Consider the following 6,389-nt stretch of genomic DNA (forward strand, 5'->3'; position numbering starts at 1 on the left):
ATGTCCATCAGCCATTTCGTATGATATGTTACAAATTTGCAAAACTTATGGTATGTTATGAATACTAGCTAGGTGGCAACGTTAGTTAGGCTAAGGGTTAGGTGTCAGGGTTAAAACTTTTGGTTGCTAGAAGTTCGCGTTATACGCCAACCCATCCACCCCAACCAATCACCCTAATTTTGTTTTGCCATAAGTAACCATCTGTCTTATGTAACCATACCAAATACACTGCTCAAAAAAATAAAGGGAACACTAAAATAACACATCCTAGATCTGAATGAAAGAAATAATCTTATTAAATACTTTTTTCTTTACATAGTTGAATGTGCTGACAACAAAATCACACAAAAATAATCAATGGAAATCCAATTTATCAACCCATGGAGGTCGGGATTTGGAGTCACACTCAAACTTAAAGTGGAAAACCACACTACAGGCTGATCCAACTTTGATGTAATGTCCTTAAAACAAGTCAAAATGAGGCTCAGTAGTGTGTGTGGCCTCCACGTGCCTGTATGAACTCCCTACAATGCCTGGGCATACTCCTGATGAGGTGGCGGATGGTCTCCTGAGGGATCTCCTTCCAGACCTGGACTAAAGCATCCGCCAACTCCTGGACAGTCTGTGGTGCAACGTGGCGTTGGTGGATGGAGCGAGACATGATGTCCCAGATGTGCTCAATTGGATTCAGGTCTGGGGAACGGGCGGGCCAGTCCATAGCATCAATGCCTTCCTCTTGCAGGAACTGCTGACACACTCCAGCCACATGAGGTCTAGCATTGTCTTGCATTAGGAGGAACACAGGGCCAACCGCACCAGCATATGGTCTCACAAGGGGTCTGAGGATCTCATCTCGGTACCTAATGGCAGTCAGGCTACCTCTGGAGAGCACATGGAGGGCTGTGCGGCCCCCCAAAGAAATGCCACCCCACACCATGACTGACCCACCGCCAAACCGGTCATGCTGGAGGATGTTACAGGCAGCAGAACGTTCTCCACAGCGTCTCCAGACTGTCACGTCTGTCACATGTGCTCAGTGTGAACCTGCTTTCATCTGTGAAGAGCACAGGGCGCCAGTGGCGAATTTGCCAATCTTGGTGTTCTTTGGCAAATGCCAAACGTCCTGCACGGTGTTGGGCTGTAAGCACAACCCCCACCTGTGGACGTCGGGCCCTCATACCACCCTCATGGAGTCTGTTTCTGACCGTTTGAGCAGACACATGCACATTTGTGGCCTGCTGGAGGTCATTTTGCAGGGCTCTGGCAGTGCTCCTCCTGCTCCTCCTTGCACAAAGGCGGAGGTAGTGGTCCTGCTGCTGGGTTGTTGCCCTCCTACGGCCTCCTCCACGTCTCCTGATGTACTGGCCTGTCTCCTGGTAGCGCCTCCATGCTCTGGACACTACGCTGACAGACACAGCAAACCTTCTTGCCACAGCTCGCATTGATGTGCCATCCTGGATGAGCTGCACTACCTGAGCCACTTGTGTGGGTTGTAGACTCCGTCTCATGCTACCACTAGAGTGAAAGCACCGCCAGCATTCAAAAGTGACCAAAACATCAGCCAGGAAGCATAGGAACTGAGAAGTGGTCTGTGGTTACCACCTGCAGAACCACTCCTTTATTGGGGGTGTCTTGCTAATTGCCTATAATTTCCACCTGTTGTCTATTCCATTTGCACAACAGCATGTGAAATGTATTGTCAATCAGTGTTGCTTCCTAAGTGGACAGTTTGATTTCACAGAAGTGTGATTGACTTGGAGTTACATTGTATTGTTTAAGTGTTGCCTTTATTTTTTTGAGCAGTATATAACATATCCTGCTAATTTGAGTGTGCCGGATTTACATTTACTATGTTACATCTATTCTATGAGAACAGGTTGATCTGCATGGTAAGGGGGCTGCTACGAAGGAGGTCGGTAAGCCAGCAGAAAGAAACAGAACAGCAGGGGGAATGGTCTAAAACCTCTGATTGCACATCCTTCTTTTGTGGACTAATTGCTATGAGTTTGTGTGTGGGGGAACAAGGAGTGCCTGGTGAAGGAACGCAGCTACTGTAGGCTTTAGGCAGACAGAGTGTATGATGGGTTTATGTCTGGTTCAGTGTTGTAAAGAGAGGCGGGGGCGCTTAAGCTGCTACTGAAGAAGAAACGACAAAGACTGTAACATGAGTCTGAAGTCTCATGGGTCATCCATTTCTCCTCTCTGACATTTTTTCCTCCCTCTCTGCCCTCTGTCTATTCCCTTTCTTGCTTACAGTCTCTTTTTCTCGCTTTCTCTGAGTCCCTATATTTTCTCTCTCCCTATCTGTCCCTCTTGCTTTGTCTCTCATCTCTCTGTCTCCTCCCCCACCTTCTCCCTCCTTCATACTCTAGCACTTTTCTGCTTTAGCCCTGTGCCAGTTTTCTATGTCCCTGTCCAGCTTGGGCAAGACAAGGAGCTGCTCTTTGCTTCTCCAAAACACATACACGTTGACGCACGCACTCATGTCCACTGTGTCCACATTGTGACCAGATTTCCTGGTCCCTCCCTGTATGTAAATTATTTGACGGATATTCTTTCAAAATAAAATGTATTTATTTATTTTATGCCATATATTGATGTCATAAATCAATGTTACCACCTGTCAATGATATTAGAATGCGGGATAATTATGAATTAAATGGTTTCACTGTCCAGATCCGTTTACACTTGTGAGATATCCAGACACAATGCGTGCCTGACTACCTCCGGAGGTGGGCAGGAAAATCTGATCACAATCCAATCACAATGCATTTTTTGATCATGTACATCAGTGGTCACCAACCTTTTCTGAGTCAGGATCACTTTCTGAGTCAAAATGCAAGCCGGGATCTACCACTCAGATTTAACATGACTTAAAAAATGTAATCATCCTATGCAACATTTAAGCTATTGGGGCTAGGGGGCAGTATTTGCACGGCCGGATAAAAAACGTACCCGATTTAATCTGGTTACTACTCCTGCCCAGTAACTAGAATATGCATATAATTAGTAGATGTGGATAGAAAACACTCTAAAGTTTCTAAAACTGTTTGAATGGTGTCTGTGAGTATAACAGAACTCGTATGGCAGGCAAAAACCTGAGAAGATTCCATGCATAGCACCTCGTTTATTGCAAAGTGTGATTTCCCAGTAAAGTTATTTTTAAATCTGGCAATGCGGTTGCATTCACGAGATGTTAATCTATAATTCTTTGAATGACAATATTACATTTTAACAATGTTTTCGAATAGTAATTTTGTAAATTGTAGCGCTGATCCACCGGAAGCATTTGAGGGAAAATATTTTCTGAACGTCACGCGCCGATGTAAAATGCTGTTTTTATATATAAATATGAACTTTATCGAACAAAAAATGCATGTATTGTGTAACATGATGTCCTAGGAGTGTCATCTGATGAAGATTGTCAAAGGTTAGTGCTGCATTTAGCTGTGTTTTGGGTATTTGTGATGCATGCTAGTTGCTTTGAAAATGGCAGTGTGATTAGTTCCTCCACTGACACTGACCAAAAAGGGACACTGTCTTCCAGCTGGTGAAACTCGAGTCGCTCATTTCTGCCTCATGCACAAATTCATGTTGTTACTTCTATGAACAGAAAGTTAAATAAATATTCCTCAATATTAAAAAGGACCCAAGCCGCTAATAATAACAATACAAGCCCTATCGATACACGTTCCTACTCATTCATTACAGCTGCAGTGCTGGTTGTAGCGCGAGTGGAAGTACAAAGAACGAACATTTTATGGCTTATAAAAGTATTGAATATGACAGTGCTGGTTAAGAACTTAAACATGAACTCATAAAAATAGTCACTCTTTGCTGTATTCATTGACAGTCTCTCTCTAGTCATGGTTTTAAACTGACAGTCTCTCTCTAGTCATGGTTTTAAACTGACAGTCTCTCTCTAGTCATGGTTTTAAACTGACAGACTCTCTCTAATCATGGTTTTAAACTGACAGTCTCACTCTAGTCATGGTTTTAAACTGACTGTCTCTCTCTAGTCATGGTTTTAAACTGACAGACTCTCTCTAATCATGGTTTTAAACTGACAGTCTCACTCTAGTCATGGTTTTAAACTGACAGTCTCTCTCTAGTCATGGTTTTAAACTGACAGTCTCTCTCTAGTCATGGTTTTAAACTGACAGTCTCTCTCTAATCATGGTTTTAAACTGACAGTCTCTCTCTAGTCATGGTTTTAAAAGTTTAGAAATCTCAACTTTGCTGTAACTTTCTTTTATGCCTGATACTTTACTGCAGACACGGTAATCTGAGCCATCCGATTGGCCAGCAGTAGGCCAATAGTGCACTTGATTTGCTCTCCAGGCTTGCAGGGAAGGCAGAATTTGTACATTCAGACACATAAAATGGTTTGAAATTGGAACACTTCGCCTACCTGACGCGAAGGGCAGCTATTCATCAACTGCGCAAGATGAATAAAAAAAATAGGAACACAAGGCTTTATCGTTGGATATTTTACAGAAATGTTTGGTGATCAACTGGAAATGCCTTGGAGATTGACCAGTCAATCGCGATCGACCTGTTGGTGACCACTGATCTACAAATCTGGGCACAATCAGGATGTGGACACAATCAGGACAAAACAGGTATAAACGTGGCATCTGAATCTCACTTCTAAACAGGTCATTGACTCCCAAGATGGCGTAGCAGTGCAGACGTGTTTTGTTCGTCCTCTCGTGTACTTTTCTATTTTTTGTCCTTTTTTGTATATATTTCTATTTTCAATCTCTTTCCATTTTAACTCAATTATACCTTCCGGTAACCTGCCTCACACAATGTGATACAGAACTGCTATTATTTTTAATTTTTAGACCTTATAGCAAGAGCCACCTAGCCATCAGAAGCTAACCAGCTAATTTAGCTACAAGCTATTTAGTCATTGTTAGCCACTGCTAGCGTCCTTTACCTTCTGCACAGATACCAGCCCTTTTTTTTAGCTTGGATAATACTCGCCAGCCTACCAGTATCGGACTGTCTCTCCACTACAACGCCGGATTCCTGCCGGAATCCCAGGACCATTACTCCTGATCTTCACAGCTAGCTAGCACCCTCCGAGTTACCCAGTACCGAAGCTATCCCTGAGGCCCACCTCCCGGCCTACTCAGTTGTTCACCCCAACCCCACCCAAACACGGCTAGAACCCACTACTCCACCGGATCCTTGCCATAAGCTCTGGACCTTGGCACCGGATCACCGCTGCAACCGAGTGTCGGCCCCAGCCGCGAACTCAGGCTGTGTGTGTAGTTAACCGACCCTCTCTGTCCAGTCATCGCCATTTTACCTGTTGTTGTTGTTGTTTTAGCTGATCAGCTGTTGTCTCACCCGTTGTTGCCTAGCTAGCTCTCCCAATCAACACCTGTGATTACTTTATGCCTCGCTGTATGTCACTCTCAAATGTCAATATGCCTTGTATACTGTTGCTTAGGTTAGTTATTGTTTTAGTTTACAATGGAGCCCCTAGTTCCACTCATCATACCTCTGTTACCTCCTTTTTCCCACCTCCCACACATGCGATGACCTCACCCATTATAACCAGCATGTCCAGAGATACAACCTCTCTTATCATCACTCAGTGCCTGGGCTTACCTCCGCTGTACCCGCACCCCACCATACCCCTGTCTGCACATTATGCCCTGAATCTATTTTACCACGCCCAGAAATCCGCTCCTTTTATTCTTTGTCCCCAACGCTCTAGGCCTCCTCCCTAAGTTTGTTTTACTCACTGCTTTAGCACACTCCGCCAACCCTGATGTCCTTGCCGTGTCTGAATCCTGGCTTAGGAAGGCCACCAAAAATGTTGAGATTTCCATACTCAACTATAACATTTTTCGTCAAGATAGAACTGCCAAAGGGGGAGGAGTTGCAATCTACTGCAGAGATAGCTTGCAAAGTTCTGTCATACTTTCCAGGTCTATACCCAAACAGTTCGAACTTCTAATTTTAAAAACTAATCTCTCCAGAAATAAGTCTCTCACTGTTGCCGCCTGCTATCGACCCCCCTCCGCTCCCAGCTATGCCCTGGACACCATTTGTGAATTTATCGCCCCCCATCTAGCCTCAGAGTTCGTTCTGTTAGGTGACCTAAACTGGGATATGCTTAACACCCCGGCAGTCCTACAATTTAAGCTAGATGCCCTCAATCTCACACAAATCATCAAGGAACCCACCAGGTACAACCCCAAATCCGTAAACATGGGCACCATCATAGATGTTATCCTGACCAACTTGCCCTCCAAATACACCTCCGCTGTTTTCAATCAGGATCTCAGCGATCACTGCCTCATTGCCTGTATCCGCTATGGGTCCGCGGTCAAACGACCACCCCTCATCACTGTCAAACGCTCCCTAAAACA

Source organism: Salmo salar, chromosome ssa25 (genome assembly GCF_905237065.1).
Source record: "Salmo salar chromosome ssa25, Ssal_v3.1, whole genome shotgun sequence".
In the NCBI taxonomy this organism is placed as follows: Eukaryota; Metazoa; Chordata; class Actinopteri; order Salmoniformes; family Salmonidae; genus Salmo; species Salmo salar.